Consider the following 16,968-nt stretch of genomic DNA (forward strand, 5'->3'; position numbering starts at 1 on the left):
AACTCCACTCTAATATTTAAATAGGTTTCCTAAACTAAAACCAAATATAAAAAACCTTCAGAGATAAAATATAGTATGGATGAACTAGACTTGAGATATGTATATAGAAAATTCCACCAAAGAAGAATAAGACCTCCATAATCAAAGTTTCAACACATTGAAAAGGAAAATTCCAGAGGATACTAGCTGATAGAAAGCACATATTCCTGGATTGTCAGAATTAATATTGTGAGATGGGTATATGATCAAAAGTAATTTACAGAATTAATGAGGTATCTATCAAATTCCAGTGTCATATTTCATAGGCTTAGAAAGTAACAATACAAAATCTCACATGGATCCACAAGAGATCAGGAATAGCTAAAGCAATTCTATGGAATAAGAACACTGCTGTAGGTATTATTATGCATAACGTCAAATTATACTATAGAACTATAGTGATAAAACCTTCTTGGTACTGGCATAATAATAGACAGGAAGTCCCATGGAATAGAATAGGGACCTGGAAATAAAATGGCAAAGCTGTAGCTACTTAATTTTTAACAAAGAAGGCAAAAGCATATTGGAAAAAAGGCTACATAACAAGTAGTTAGGAAATGTTTTCTACATGAAGAAATATGAAATTAAATTTATATATTCACTTTGTACAAAAATCTACTCAAAATCAAAGATTTAAGACCTGAAACAAACTTCTAAAAGGAAGCACAGAGGCTACCCTTCAAGACAGTGAGAACTTCTAAAGAGAATTAACTCCAAGTATCAATATATGGGACTACCTGGAAAAAAAATTCCTGTACGTCAAAGAAAGCAATCAGCAGAACACACAATCAGCAGAACACACAATCAGCAGAACACACAATCAGCAGAACACACCCAGAGCACAGGAGAGACTACAACTCTTCATTCAAAGTGCTCATATCCAGAATTAAAAAAAAGAATTTCAAAAATTAGACACACAGAAAATAAAACTGCCAGTCATCAAATGGGCAACGAATTTCAGTAGTCTGAATATTGAAAACAACTCTTTCTGCATATGAAGAATCAGTGAGTATGTTAAGAGATTAAGGATAATCTAATAATACCATAAGGATTGCCTGTAATTCTGACTTTTGAACCAAGGTATATGGAGTTTTGAGCACTTTGCTTACTTTTTTCTCATTTATAACCATCCCAATCTTCATTTATCACCCATAGTGATATAATCCCAGCATTTGTAAGAGGTACTACAATTTCAGCCAGATCTGTTCCTGACTATTGACATAATCTAATTCTACCTTTTATAATTAATTCAGAAATCTTTTCTATATGTCTTCAATATTTTACTTTATGAGCTAAGAAAATCCATTCCATAATACTATCTTCTGTTTGCATAATGAGCTCAGTAGGAGAATGAATTGAAGGCAAAATGACCAAAATACGAGCATATTTAGGATCAATTTGATCCACATATTCATCTTGCAGTTTTTGTTATGCAAAAAGTAACTTTTTTTCTGCTTCAGCTGTAGGATATCTTGGACTGTTTAAATTTGAATCTCATTGTGAAACACATTAACTCTTATGTACTTAATCTAGTTGTAGGCCTCAGCCAATTAATATCTCCCATTAATTTTTGAAAATCATTAAGTGTTTGCAATTGGTCCTTACAGATCTGTACTTTTTGTGGTTGAATTTTTTGTAGATTGATTTTATAACCCAAATAACTAAGTGAATCTCCTCTTTGCATTTTTTTCTGGAGCAACCTGTAACCCCTAAATTGGCAGAATTCTTTGTGTTACCTTAAACATAGTCTTTAAAACATCTTTCTCAGTACCAGCCAACAGAATGCTATCCATATAATGATAAATGATAGATTGAGGGAATTGCTTATAAGTTATTTCTAATGGTTTTTGCATACAATACTGATTATTTAACATTTCCCTGTGGAAAGCACCTCCCAGTGGTATCTCTTTAGTGGGTAATTATCATTGAAAGTAGGTACTGGGAAATCAAACCTTTCCCTATCTTGCTTATGCAGCGGTATTGTGAAAGGTAGTCTTTCAAGTTAATCATTATTACCTTATTAATTGCTTTTAAGTCTGTTATCATCTTCCATTTTCCTGATATCTTTTTTACAACAAACATGGGCTGGTAGACTCTTTTATATGTTGAGCCTTTAGCTGCTCTTTTACTAGTCGTTCAAGCCTGAAATTTTTCTTTTGTTATGGGCCATTGCTCTCACCATACAAGTTGATTTGATAACCATTTTAGGGGCAAGGCTGTTGGTATGCCATCAATGGCTCCTTTTATAAATTTGGAAAGTCAATCTCTGTGATGCCCTGTTTTTGGATCATGGGTACAGCTTGTGATTTTTCTTGATCACCCGTATCAATACTTTCCCCAGGAGTATTTACCATATCACACTTCATTGACTCATTTGTTGTCCTTGGAATTGCAGAAATACTAATTTGCATACCAAATTGTTGTAAAAGATCCCTTTCCCATAAGTTTATGGATATGTTAACCACATAAGGTTTCAATTTCCCGATTTGCACTTCTGGCCCCATACAGGTAATCCATCTGACACTTTGTCTTTTTTTTTTTAAAATTTAAAAAAAGATTTATTTATTTATTATATGTAAGTTCACTGTAGCTGTCCTCAGATACTCCAGAAGAGGGCATCAGATATTGTTACGGATGGTTAAGAGCCACCTTGTGGTTGTTGGGATTTGAACTCGGGACCTTTGGAAGAGCAGTTGGTGCTCTTAACCACTGAGCCATCTCGCCAGCCCCCTGACACTTTGTCTTACTACTGGTAATTTACCAATTCCTTTAAACTGTGTGTAAACTTTCTGAAGTGGCCAATCTAAATTCCATGACTTTTGGGAAAGTATACTAACATCAGCTTCTGTATCTACCAAACCTTCTCTGTCAACACCACTCATTTGTACCATTTTTGCTTCCCAAGCACTTCACCTCTATTTGCAAACTCTCTAAGGGGCTTAGCCCATGCTGCACTAATAGAAGAGAATTGCCAGCTTTCCCCCACAACTCCCCACATTTTCAAAAATGTATACATGAAAAGCATGAAACAACAACAACAACCCTCGAGGAATAAAGTAGGAAATCACCCAGTAGCTGTAGCTCCTATTTTGTCAATCTCCTTAAAGAACATTGTTCATAACCTGATCTTTCTTCTACCACATTATGCCTAAGCTGTATCAGGCACTACCTGTAACCTTTTGGGAAAACATATATGGAAGTAAATATTATTTATGGCTTTTGAAAAATGAAATGTATACTGTACTTAGACCACACTTCTACCTTTTACATACCTATTTCTCCCATCTCTCCTTTCTTTTATTGGTCCCCTTCGCTCTCTTTGATAGTTTCACTTATAATTTTATGTTATACATACTATATATATAGTTATTTGAAAATATAAAAGGAAATCTGAGGCACTATCATAATTTAAAAAGTATGGTCAACTTTTTTAAATGGTCAAGATGTAAAGACATGTTTGCTGTATTTCTTAGATGATATAAAAGTCTACACTAGAAGGTGAAGGTTTCCAGGAAATGACACCAGTGGAGGGGGAGGTTTCTTTCCACACCCATGGCTAGAATCATTTTGAGAACCTGTAATAAAATATACATTAACAAGGAAAAGAAGACAAATGATTTAATGTAAATTGTATACAGCACCAGAGCCCTCACATTAAATACCCAAAAGGGGAAAGATAAATTTTTTTGTGTGCCTTAAACTTTTTTTTGATGTTATAATACAAGATTTCTCCATCCCTTTCCTCCCTCCAAACTTCCTATATACCGCTCCTTGCTCTTTTGAATATATGTCCTCTTTTTTTTAAAACTTAATTTTGCTTAGGTTTTATGAAGAATATTTGAACAAAGGGGAGTATGGTGTGTTTCTTTATAGGGTAATAGACAGGGAACTACTTTGAAGGACATTACTGGATTGCTGTCAATATTTCTGAGTGACACAGGTATAGGGTATACTGCATAAGGCAGAGCATTTGTCACATGAAGATATTAGCAGAAGAAATTCAGAGAATGTTCTTCCTTGTGCTTTCAGCCTACTTCAGAGAGGAGGATGGGAGAAAATGAGAGTGCTTTTCTTTTTAGTCCTCATTAATTAATTAATTTATTCAGTGTACATCCTGATCACAGGCCCTCCCTCCTCTCCTTCCATTCCCACCCTTACAACCTCCCCTCATTATCCCCTCCACTTCTCACCCCTCCCTGGGATATCCCGTCTCAGCAGCACTAAGCACATCCTTTCCCATTGAGGCCCAGCCTGGCAGTTCAGTTAAAGGAAGGTGATCCAAAGGCAGGCAACAGGGTCAGAGACAGCCCTCACTCCACTTGTTAGGGGACCCACATGAAGACCAAGGTGCACATTTGCTACATATGTGCAGGGGGCCTAGGTCCAACCCCTGCTATGATCTTTGATTGGCGGTTCAGTCTCTGGTCCCCCAAAGGCCCAGGTTAGTTGACTCTGTAGATCTTCCTTCTTGAGATAGGTCTTCTTTTTTCTTGTCTTTAAGGTTTGCTCAGTTCCTAGGATATCATATTTTAGAGGAAACCATCTTTCCACATTATATCATCAGTGTATTTATGAATTGTATGCTAAAGAAAGCTAATATTTGAATTTGACAAGAGGCAGTTGATTTAACAAATGATGTCAATAGATTATCATCTGTCTAGAAAGACAAACAATTCTGTGCCCTATACATTTTTTTTACATTTTTGAGATAAAGAGCCAAGTAACAACATTTTTATATATCTGAGATACAGAGTCGAGTAACAAAAATGAGCACAAACATTTTAAAACTGTCTTGATAAAAATATGCAGAGTGTAGGAGAAACTATTGTTGCGTTTTTGAGACAGGGTTTCTCTGTGTAGCTATCTTTGAATTTACAATGTAGACCAGGCTAGCCTTGAACTCACAGAGATCCACCTGTCTTTGTCTCCTGAGTGCTGGGGAAGTATGTGCTACCAGGCCCAGCTGGAAGAAACTTTCAAATCAAGCAGATGCTACTAAAGTGTATATAAGATAGATTTATTGTATTGAACTAAACCTTCTGCCAGATATCTTTTGCTAATTAGTAAATAAATAATAGAATTTTGTTAGAAAAATAAAAACACACATTTCATTGAGCAAATTAATTCCATCCATAAAAATGTAGACATGGATATAAGATACTTATAATAAAAGATAAACAAATTGATATTGAATGAGCAATAGCTAAGTCAATGTGACTCCTAAACTTGTTACTTAGTTTAGATTGCCTACTATCAAGAACATAAACACCAAAGTAGCAATAACATAGAAGTTTACTGCCACAGTACGATAATGATTAAAAAAGCGGTTGATGCCAGGCACACAGAGATGAGAGCATCTTGGTGACCTACAGTTGATGACATGAATAGTTTCATACTTCTTGGATAACAATATGAAATACATCTTAAACTTAATGCCATGTACATTCCCAGTGATTCCTAGTGGTCTCTTTCAAGAAATGACATTTCTTGCAAAGAAATTAAAACACTAGCAAGGAAAACGGTGTTTTCTACATGGATAATTACTATATAGGATGTGTCTGTCCCACTTTATACATGTATTTTTTGTATCTGTGTGTGGGGCAAGTGGAACTGTGTCACCAGACAGAAAAACTGGTAAGGTCAAGCAGATTAAGGAACCCCAGCAATTTTTATAATTGAGAATGGTAGGCATTTGAATCTGCTCCTACCCAGTTCCTGTCTTGGAGCCCATGTTCATGACATCTCACTAAGAGGACCGTGACAACTGGTCATGTGGCATAGAGCCCAGAGTTCTCCATGCTAATAAGGTATCTAGATGGGCCCTGGGGGTTTAGCCAATAATTTTGCCTTCCTGGACTTTCCCTCCTGCAAAAGGTATTTAACCTCTGGCCCACTCTGAGTAAGTTGTATGTATCCATTTTTCCACCATGAAACAACAGCTTGAACAATCAAGAACTGTCTCCTTCCTCAAGAACTGCCTTCCTTACAGATGTGCACCGCTTAAATCTCCTGAAGAAAGTCCTTCCCGACTCCTGACACTAAGCTCACCCAGAGCTAAGCTGGACCCTCCTCCCCATCTCAACTCCTTGCAGTTCCCAGCAGTGTCTGGGTGCCCTGGAGTTTGAGAACCAGCCTTCGCCCCAGCCTGCACTGTTTCTCACCAGGGCTGGGGCCCCCATCTTAGGCTGCATTTCCCCTCCCCTGAGAGGGTGTGCCACAAGCCTGGTGCCCCAATGGCGAAGAGGAAGGAACGTAGCAAAGTGTCCCTCTGTTTTGTATTCCTGAGTGGAGTGGCTTCCCAGCATCCCAGTGGTGAGACGGAATGCGGGCCCACATCTATGAATCTAGGAGTTGTAGATGAAAGAAAATGTGACTTTTGTCTTTCTGAATCTCACTTAATTTACTTAAATGATAATCGTCAGTTGGTTCAATTTACTTAAATGAGAATGTTCAGTTGCATCTCTTTTCCTACACACAAAATATTTTCATTCTATGGCTGAATAAAATTCCATTGTATATTTACACTACATTTTTTATTATCCATTGGCCTGTTAATGAATGCCAAGGTTGTTTCCATAATTTGCCTATTGTGACTAGTACCACAGTGAATAATGTTATGTGGATATCTCTGTGACATGCTGACTTAAGGTCCTTTGGGTAAATCACTAGGTACAGTGTGGTCCTGTGTGCTGCCTCTTCTCTGGCTGTGTCCAGGCTGCCAGTACATTGGCAGGGAGGATAGGGCAAAGTCTAGGGTAGAGATCTATAGTCTAAGTCTCCCTTCAGGCATCAGAGCACCACTATATGCCAGGCCAGACAGGGATTGTGGAGCCTGGGATGAGCAGGATCCCAATCTTGCTGGGAGAGAGTGCTGCGTGCTGGATGGGCTAGAGGAGAGAGAAGGCCTTCTTCAGAAGTCTTCGTGTTACGGCTTGTTTAGGGGAAGGCCTTCCCCGTAACGCAGCTTTCTGAGCCTATCTTAGCTTGTTCATGTTTCTTTTTTGGGGTGGATGTGAATGTATATGCTTTATTTGGGGTGAATCAGAGATTATATAATTTTGAAGAAGGGCATGAGAATATCCAGGAAGGGCAGGTCATTGGCTGAAAGCTAAGCTATTGAGATGCCTCATTCGCCTGAAGAGGTGTTTCGTGACTGACAGCCTATGATCATCTTAGCTGAAGTTTGTGGTTCCACCTTGCAGAGCAGGCATGTACACAGAGAAGGAGCAGCCCCACTCTTGTCTCAAACCTCTGAGATTCCTGGGGTTCCAGCATGCTCTACCTCACCAGTCCTATGCCCATCTGGTGGCACAGCCCATGCACCCTACAGTTTGGTATAGCTTAAAATGTTTTACCAATGCTTCTCTCTAGTAGTTTTTGACTTAAATGAAGGCCTTTGATCCATGTTGAATATATTTTTGTAAAGGGTGAGAGACAGGAATCTAGTTTCACTTTGTACATGGATACAGTTTCCTGGTGCTATCAGTTGAAGAGGATCATATCTTCAATGCTTGTTTTTGACTTGTTTATTTAAAAATAGAAACCAGGAAGAACTCAAGGATGCCTACTCTCTCTACACCTATTCAATATGGTATTTGGCGTTTTAGCCAGAACAGTAAGAAGCTGAAGGAGATCAAGGTGATACAAATAGGAAAGGAAGAAGTTCAAGCACCCTTATTTGCATATGTTATGTTTTCATATGTAAAAAACTGAAAAGATTCTACCAGGAAACTTCTACAGCTGATAAATACTTTCAGCAAAGTAATGGGATACAAAATTAAAACACAAAATCAGTACTTTCCTACATGCAAATGAAAAACATCCTGAAAAAGAAATCAGAGAAATGATACATTTCATAATAGTCTATTAAAAAAATCTTGATATAACTTCAAGAAAGTGAAAGTCATGTGTAATACTAGAAGATGGAAATCTCTCCTATGCTTATGAATTTGTAGGATTAATATTGTAAAAATAGCTACTCTACTAGAATGATCTATAGATCTAATGCATTCCCAATCAAAATTCCTACACAATTCTCAGAAGTTTAAAAAAAAACCTTAAAATCATACAAAAATATGAAAGGCCAAGAATAGCTAAAACAATCCCAAGTAATAAAAGAACTGCTAGAAATATCACCATCTCAGATTTCAACTTGACTTATAGAGCTATAGTAATAAAACCAGCATGGGATTAGCATAAAAGCAGACACACAGGTCAATAGAATAGATTGTCAAATAACCTCACACACCTACGGACAACCGATATTTGACAAAGAAGACAAAATGCACAATGAAGAAAAGACAGCAGCTTCAACAAACATTTCTGTCAAATTGGATACTAGCATGTAGAAGAATGAAAGTAGATATGTATCTATCATCTTACACAAAACTCAACTCTAAATACATAAAAAATATTAACGTTAAGTCCAGATCCTAAACTATATAGAAGAGGAAGTGGGGAAAAGCTTAAGTGTATTGGTATAGGAAAAGACATTCTAAACAAGATTCATGGTTAGGGTTAGGGTTAGGGTTAGGGTTAGGGTTAGGGTTAGGGTTAGGGTTAGGGATAGGGTTAGGGATAGGGTTAGGGTTAGGGTTAGGAGCACAGGCATTAAGAGCAACAATTATTACATGGGACCTCATCTAGTTAAGAAGCTTTTGCATAGACAAAGATATCATCATTTGAGAAAAGTTGAAGCCTACAGAATGGGAAAAACATTTCCTAATTATACATTTGATAGAGGGTTAGTATTTGGAATATATAAAAACTGAAAAAATAAAAACCCTTTGTACTTCAAGAAAACAAGCCAATTAAAAAATTAGGTTAGAGGGCTAAACTGTTCCCCAGAGATGAAACGCAAACGGCTTAGAAACATTTAAAATGTTCAAGATCTTAAGATATCAGTGAAATGAAAACTAAAACTTTTTTGAGATTTTATTTTACACCACCCAGCATGACCAAGATCAATAAAACAAATGGCAGTACATGCTGGTAAGGGCATGGGAATATGCAGACATTTATTCGTTGCTGGTTAGAGTGCAAAGTGGTACAGCTATCACATAAATCAATAAGGATATCCCTCAGAAAGTTAAAAGTCAATCTACCACATGATCTAGCTAAACTGCTCTGGAGCAAACACTCCAAGGATTCTACATCGTATTGCAGAGATACTTGCTCATCCGAGTTCATTACTGATGCTCCAGTTGGAAATAGCCTACATGTTCATTAACTGTTGAGCCACTGATAATGAGAATGTGGCCTGTTGTACACAATGGGATAGTATTCAACGTTTAAAAAATAAAATTAGGAAATTTACAGGTAAATGGATGGAACTAGAAACAACTATTCTTATGGCAGGTGTCAAAAGACAAATATTGTAAGTTTCTTTTATATGTGAGTGTTAGTGTTTAGGCTTTAGGTAAGTGTGTTTTACTCAGAATAACCACAGAGGTTAGGTAGCTAGTAAAGGGGCAGGGTGCAGGAGGGGATCTTCCAAGGAAGAGGAAATAGAGCATAGTGTTATGTAAGTCAAAGAGGAAACTAGAATAGGAAGAAATTAGACAGAAAGGAAATAAAACTGCCAGTCAACAGTTGCACAAATAAATTGTATAGACTCTTAAAATAGCCAGTAACTATTTCTAAAAAGTCTTTACTATCCCTAGCCACCAGAAAAATGCAAAGTAAACTACTGTATGTTATTCTCTCACCTCAGCCTGAGTATCTGCCTTCTTTTCACTATATAGTCTGAATACTTTGAGCACATATAAGTTTAAGACAGTTGTGTTCTGTTGTATCAAATACATGGAGAAAAATGTGAGGAATTGCACAATGGACAACCTTTGCTCTCCCCCCCCCACCTCCATTGCACAACTCTTCCATTCTGGCTCAGGTTGAGAGGGATCTGTGTCAAAGCTTGAACAAACAGCATGTTAAGTAAACTTGCTAATAAAATTGAATTCAAGGACTGTATGCCTTTATTTTTGTTGCTTTTTTTTTGATTATTTCAAACACAAAGTAATGGTTGTCTAGAGAAATGCAGCAAATAATCCAAAGGTAATTAATGTTAACACTACTGAAAATCTTTCCATAATTAAAAGACTTACATAAATCTTATCACTATCTTTATATTTCTCTTTCTCTTTTTTTTGTTATCTGGAAACAGGATTATAATTGAGAACGTAATGTGGCACTGGCTTGAATTTATTATGGGTGCCCTTGCAGTCATGGCTCCAACTTTTCTTCAAATAACTTCGAAGTGGTCCATTGTACAGATATTGTGGTGGATCTTCAGACCATGCTCTTACAAAGGGTACAACAGCCTTTGCTGCTGTTGTCCAAAATAATATATCTGACACATAAGTAAAACTGTGACAGGCATCTGTCTCCGTATATCTTTACACATTGGTAATGATCTTTCTCCAGAACAAGTGATGTCAATGATATATATGTTTCTTTTGGAATTTCTGATGATAAATCAGTTCACAAAATGATTTTGTGAAGCCATATCCCACCAGTAATACTAATACTAAAGGAATTATTTTTTTCTTTTAAAAAATTATCAATTTTTAACTTTTTCACTTTACATCCTTTCACTTACAATTTGTTAAACGCATGAAACTCAAGAAGAACGAAGACCAAAGTGTGGACACTGTGCCCCTTCTTGGAATTGGGAACAAAAAACCCATGGAAAAAGTTACAGAGATAAAGTTTGGAGCTGTGAAGAAAGGATGGACCATCTAAAGACTGCCATATCCAGGGATCCATCCCATAATCAGCTTCCAAACGCTTGACACCATTGCATACACTAGCAAGATTTTGCTGAAAGGACCCAGATATAGCTGTCTCTTGTGAGACAATGCCGGGGCCTAGCAAACACAGAAGTGGATGCTCACAGTCAGCTCTTGGATGTATCATAGGGCTCCCAATGGAGGAGCTAGAGAAAGTACCCAAGGAGCTAAAGGGAACTGCAACCCCATAGGTGGATCATTATTATGAACTAACCAGTACCCCAGAGCTCTTGACTCTAGCTGCATTTGTATCAAAAGATGGCCTAGTCGGCCATCACTGGAAAGAGAGGCCCATTGGACTTGCCAACTTTATATGCCCCAGTACAGGGGAATGCCAGGGCCAAGGGGTGGGGGTGGGTGGGTGGGGGACTGGGGGGGGGGAGTGTATTGGGGACTTTTTGGATAGCATTGGAAATGTAATTGAAGAAAATACCTAATTAAAAAATTATTAATTTTTTACTTTTTCACTTTACATCCTGCTGCCCCTCTCCTGGTCATCCCCTCCTACAATCCTTCATCCATCCCTCAACCCCTTCTCCTCTGACTGAGTGGTGACTGGTATCTTTCTATTTATCATATATTATTGATCCATCTTCTAGCCAGTACTATCTATATATGCATATAGGTATATAAATATATATAATCTATCTTTTAAATTACAAAATCTTATTAAGAAAGTCAGGTTCTTTAAGAAACTTTTATAGCTTTTTCATTTGTTTTCATAGATCTTAATTCTTGCTTTCATAAAAGTTTCTCTTAAGTTTTCATTTGTTTATATAAGTATGTTTCCTCCCATTTTCAAGATTTGAATGCTCCATTTGATGTTGGATGCACACATTTATTAGATTTCATTGTAATTGTCAATACATAAAAGTATACTTTTATGTCTAAAAAACATGAATGCTTCACATTTAAGTTTAAGAAAAAAAAAGACAGAGAAACACTAGAAGGATCATAAGTGTCCACAGCCTGGTCTAAGAGTTGTTGCTTTTGGCCTGGGTATGGTAGCTCATTAGTTAACTGATAAGAGGTGAAGATATGGAAAGAAAGTGTAGGTAAAAAGGGAGGAAATCTTAGTTTATTGGTCTAAATCCTGGAAGTCTATGAGAATGCACCCATCATCCTCAGAAAACCCCAGTTACATCAAGATAATAAGTAAAGGATCCTTTGTAAAGGTGTTAATTGGTGAAAATAACTAAAAACTTATTTCAAATTCCCTGTTTAAGAAGTGATTGATGTTCTATGTTCATTTTGCATGCTTGTCTATAATGGTGTTTGATTAGATATTAACTACTTAAGTCATACTAGGTTTACTTTGTTAATAATAAAACCCAAAGCAAACTAAGTCATTTTTAAATATAAAAGACAATCAACTTAGTTATCTTATATCTTTTAGTGTAAGCAAGTTTTTACAGTAATTTAGATATAGCTGATAGTAATGGAATGACTATGTTCTTGTCTTTGAAACTATAATGTGTTTGTTCCCCATCACATTATAGAAAACTGAGTACCATAAAGTTTTGAGAAATATAACTAAAGCCTTTAACCTTTAACTGTAACTAGGTAAAAAATATTTGTTTTGTATTTCTATTGTTTCAGCATCATTTATGATAGAACTAATGTAATGTCTTATGGACTATCACTCATACTTCTTAGATCCTTTCAACAATCATTGCTACAGCATAGATATTTTTATTACTTGAGACTTATTTAAAATTTTCTCTCTTGGAGGCTCTAAGGCCTGATACTATTGCTGAAGCTCTGGTGTGCTTACAGACAGGAACCTAGCATGGCTGTCCCCTGAGAAGCCTAACAAGCAGCTGACTGAGACATATGCATATACTTATATCTAACCAATGCACAGAAGCCTGGGACCACTGTGGTTGAATTAGGGGAAGGCTGGAAGAACCTGAGGAGGAGGAGGGCGACCCCATAAGAAGACCAGCAGTCTCAACTAACCGTAGACCCCTGAAATCTCTCAGACACTGAGCTACCAACCAGGCAGCATATACTAGCTGGGACGAGGCCTCAGACACACATACAGCAAAGGACTATCTGGTCTGACCTCAGTGGGAAAAGATGCACCTAACCTTGAGGCCCCAGGGAGTGGGGAGGTCTTGCCCAGTTGGAGGGGAGAGCATCCTCTTGGAGACAGGGGTAGGAGGAATGGGATGAGGAAGAGTGGAAGGGCGGACCAGGAGGTGGGCAACAACTGGACTGTAAAATAACAATAGTAAAAAACAAACCAGCCGGGCGTGGTGGCGCACGCCTTTAATCCCAGCACTCGGGAGGCAGAGGCAGGCAGATTTCTGAGTTCGAGGCCAGCCTGGTCTACAAAGTGAGTTTCAGGACAGCCAGGGCTACACAGAGAAACCCTGTCTCGAAAAACCAAAAAAAAAAAAAAAAAAAAAAAAAAAAAAAAAAAAAAAAAAACCAAAACCAAAACAAAAAAACAAACCAAAAGAAAACAGGAAAAAATCCCCTCCTTCATAAATCAATTGAACATATGATACTCATAGTTCCTAGTTCTTACTCTAGAAAATAATTTACATAAATTACAGTTTTCAATAGTTTTGGTTATTTATGAATCACCAATTGGATTTTCAATCTTTTTAAGCAGTAACTTTTTTGAACAACAACAACAACAAAAAACCAACAAAAAACAAAAAATGCAGCGGCAGGGGGTGTAGTAATGGGGTGCTGCTTGAACGGACTCTAACTGCAAACTTCCAAAGAAAGAAGTCGAGTATGAACTGAAAGCTAGAAGCCAAATACTGAAAAACATTCCAATGTGAATATCACAGTTTTAAATGTAGCACTCAAACGCTTTTGTAGTCTATTCATTGAGATATGATGTCCATGCCTTGGCCCTCCCTGGAATTTGACTGTTTTTGATACTGCTTGCCCAGGAGAGCATACCTCAAATTATTATTGCTCCAGGTTCAAGAAATTAAAAAAAGAACATCTGTACTTCTGGTTTTGTGGGTTGAACATTCACCTTTGTAGCTTTGAGGTACAATATAAGGAATCTACACCTGCCTTCTGTGAAGAGGTAACCACAAAGGTTGGTGTTCCATACAGCATTGGGGAACCTAGTGTGCTTATGTGTGAATGAAGGAGCCTTTGAGCTGAGGCCAGCCTCCCACCCTCCTATCCTTCCAACTGATGACCCGGGTTCAGGAGAAAATTTGCTCCACTATGATCTGCTCCTGCCAAAACTTAACTCCACAAATGTAATGAATTGGTCCAACATGCAGGAAGATCCAGACCTACATGGGATTCAGGAGAGCCTAAGAGAGGGAGGGTGTTTGGAATCCATACCGGACCACTTTGACCCTTTGCTGAGAACAACTTTGGGCTATAATGCATATCCTTATTTTATGGGCTATAATGTATATCCTTAATTTAGAACAGATGCTATAGTTTTATCTTTTCTAGCCTTAGATAAACGGTATATTTTAAAATACTGTGATGAAACCCAATGTGTCTTCTTCCTGTCTTTTTAGTCTTCTCTAGGCTTAGCAGTTTGATCTATAGAACGATAAATTGACAGGAAGGAACGGTGTACCACTATATTTATTTTTAACTTGCATACGAGGATATGAGAGAAAAAAGTCAATGCTTCCAAAAGCCATGACAGCTGAGGATGTGTACTTAATTGGAGAAGCCCGAGAAGACTGGAAATAATTTTTAATGGAAGTTATATGGGCCCATAGAAGAGACTAGATATACTAGTTTGTCACAGTCTGATGCCCACTTACGCTATCTGCTCTTGATTAGAATCTGTCTTCCCTATTGAAGAAATTCCTTCAGAAAGAGTTTATGACAATTGAGTTGGTTTTCTAGCATGTATCTTTAGATTTTGTAGTGACTTGACACAATCACATACCTATGTCACCTCTCTCTCTCTCTCTCTCTCTCTATATATATATATATATATACATAAATATATATATATTTCATTTATTTTTCTGATTTTCTTTCAATGCTGTGATCACTGTTTTCTATGCTTTCAATCATAGTGGCTACTGGTTTTACCCATTTTTGCACAATTACAAAGGAACATGAGCAACAACAATTTTGAAATGCATTACAATGCCAAGGTTTATACGCTCTCATTAAGCATTAATTGGTAGTTGATGGGTATTGCTATTTTTATCACCATTAGTTCATAGCAGTATAATTAGTAATGCAAAGTACAGGAACCACATTAATAGCGTTACTAATTGTAAGTCTGGAGATAGAAACACAACATGACTGGTTAATTTCTAGGCAATATCTCATGATAATTAGCTCAAAGAATTTGTGTTGAACTAGAAAAGTAAACAGTTTAAACTTTTCCTACAGTTTTCCTGTGTGTGTACGTATGTTTTCTAACAACATTCTTTAATGTATAGACTATGTTATATCATCTGATATTAACATTTTTTCCTTTTACATCTCATAAGAGTGTATGGTAAATAATGGTTCATTTATCTTTCCAAATTTCTGAAAGAAAATATCTGAACTTCTGTATTGCTTTTATTATATTGTAATTGGTTCTTGATGTTTTATAAGCAATCTCTTGAGCATCTTTTAGATTTATTTTAAATTTATTTGCAACAATCTGGCTAGTTAAAAAATCTGTTTGAATAAAGTATTATAATAATAAATTAAGGATAAATGTTCTCAAACTGTAATAATGTGGGCACTCTGTATATTATATTCATGTTTGATGAGCTAATTGCTTTTGCAGGTGCATTATATGACTGCTAACAGTCTATAGAAAAAACATGGAAGGACAGTTTTATTGTCTCATGGATCTACTAAAGGGCAGGCTTTAAATTGTAACTTGCTGAAATTTTCTTTCGTTGGTGAAGTACACGTTAAGTAAATTAGGAACAATAAGACAATATATAAATTTTGAGTTTGTTATATAAGAAATCACAAAATAAATTTAATACTATATCCACCTCCCTAATAGTTTTTATTTAGTTGTGAAGCTCTTTAGGGACAAAACTGAAACAATAGCACTTCAGGCATGTATTTAGGTTTGCTTTTGAGTTTTTAGTGAACTAGATTACATTTGAAAAATACTAATTTTTCTCTTTTGACTTGGGTTTACTTATTCTTTTCACATCTGATGGGCACCATATGTGTTTTTCTCCATTATTTATAAGGAAGCTATAAGACTGGTGATTTTATCATGTTGGAAAGTCAATGTATTTTATGACTTAACAATTTGGCAAATTCAGGAAAATGAGTTGAACTCGTTTAGAACATCAGTATACATCTCATGGCTCTCGTATGTGGTGCAGCAGTTAAGAAGAAGAAGGACGGCATGCTAACAATCCCGACTGTGTGTATTTTCCCCATTGGCGTGTGGATTTTGTGAGTACCAGCTTTCTCACTCTTCCTTGAGCTTTCAATTCTTAACAAGATGCACGTTAACCTGTGAAAATGTGCCCTGCTAATATTTACTTGTGATTAGTTAATGATTACATCATGTCTATGGGCAGGCGATGCCTTAGCTGATGGGAGTCTTCCGTTATCTTTAAAAGTTCCATGTAGACGCAGTGGCAGTATCGTAGCCAATGAGGTTTATCTGAGGCGCGATTTTATTGATAATTGAAAACTTTCCCCAAAAGTTACATGTATAAATAATAAGAGACAAAAGCACGTGGTGATCATTTTTGATACTATTAACCCACTAATGTATGGTATGCTTAAAGAAGTGGCGTGGGCAAGGTGTTTGTTGCATTGTGGGTAAGATTTGCTTTGATGGGCAGTTTAATTCTAAGACATTAATATCTGATTTAATCCAGCACTATTTCTCAAAAACCAAAACCAAAACCAAAACCAGAATATGAAGGTGACTCTTGTTTAACCAAACAAGCAGAGAGAATCAATTATTTTATCCACTATTTTTGATGGCTAACAGCAGAAAAAGTGCCGAAGGTTTCAGTATTTTTTTTTTAAAGTGGGTGGTAATAATTAGCCACAACTAATTATCATTGATCCGAGAAACACTGGACCATAAAATGATATACCATTTAGAATGCTGGCAGCCATGAACAGTGTACAGAGGCAGACACATGGGAGGCTGCAGAGTTCTGCCTTGGCTGCGAGGCCTGCATCCTGTTCTCGCAGACCTTTTAGTTAC

General features: G+C 36.8%; 1 pseudogene; it reads left to right on the forward strand.

The window, feature by feature from the left end:
- The first annotated feature begins 16,370 nt into the window (after nucleotides 1-16,370).
- Nucleotides 16,371-16,541, forward strand: LOC115032090 (U4 spliceosomal RNA; annotated as a pseudogene).
- The last annotated feature ends 427 nt before the right edge of the window (nucleotides 16,542-16,968 follow it).

Source organism: Mus caroli, unplaced genomic scaffold, assembly GCF_978045245.1.
Source record: "Mus caroli unplaced genomic scaffold, Mus_caroli_1 scaffold_11, whole genome shotgun sequence".
Taxonomy (NCBI): domain Eukaryota; kingdom Metazoa; phylum Chordata; class Mammalia; order Rodentia; family Muridae; genus Mus; species Mus caroli.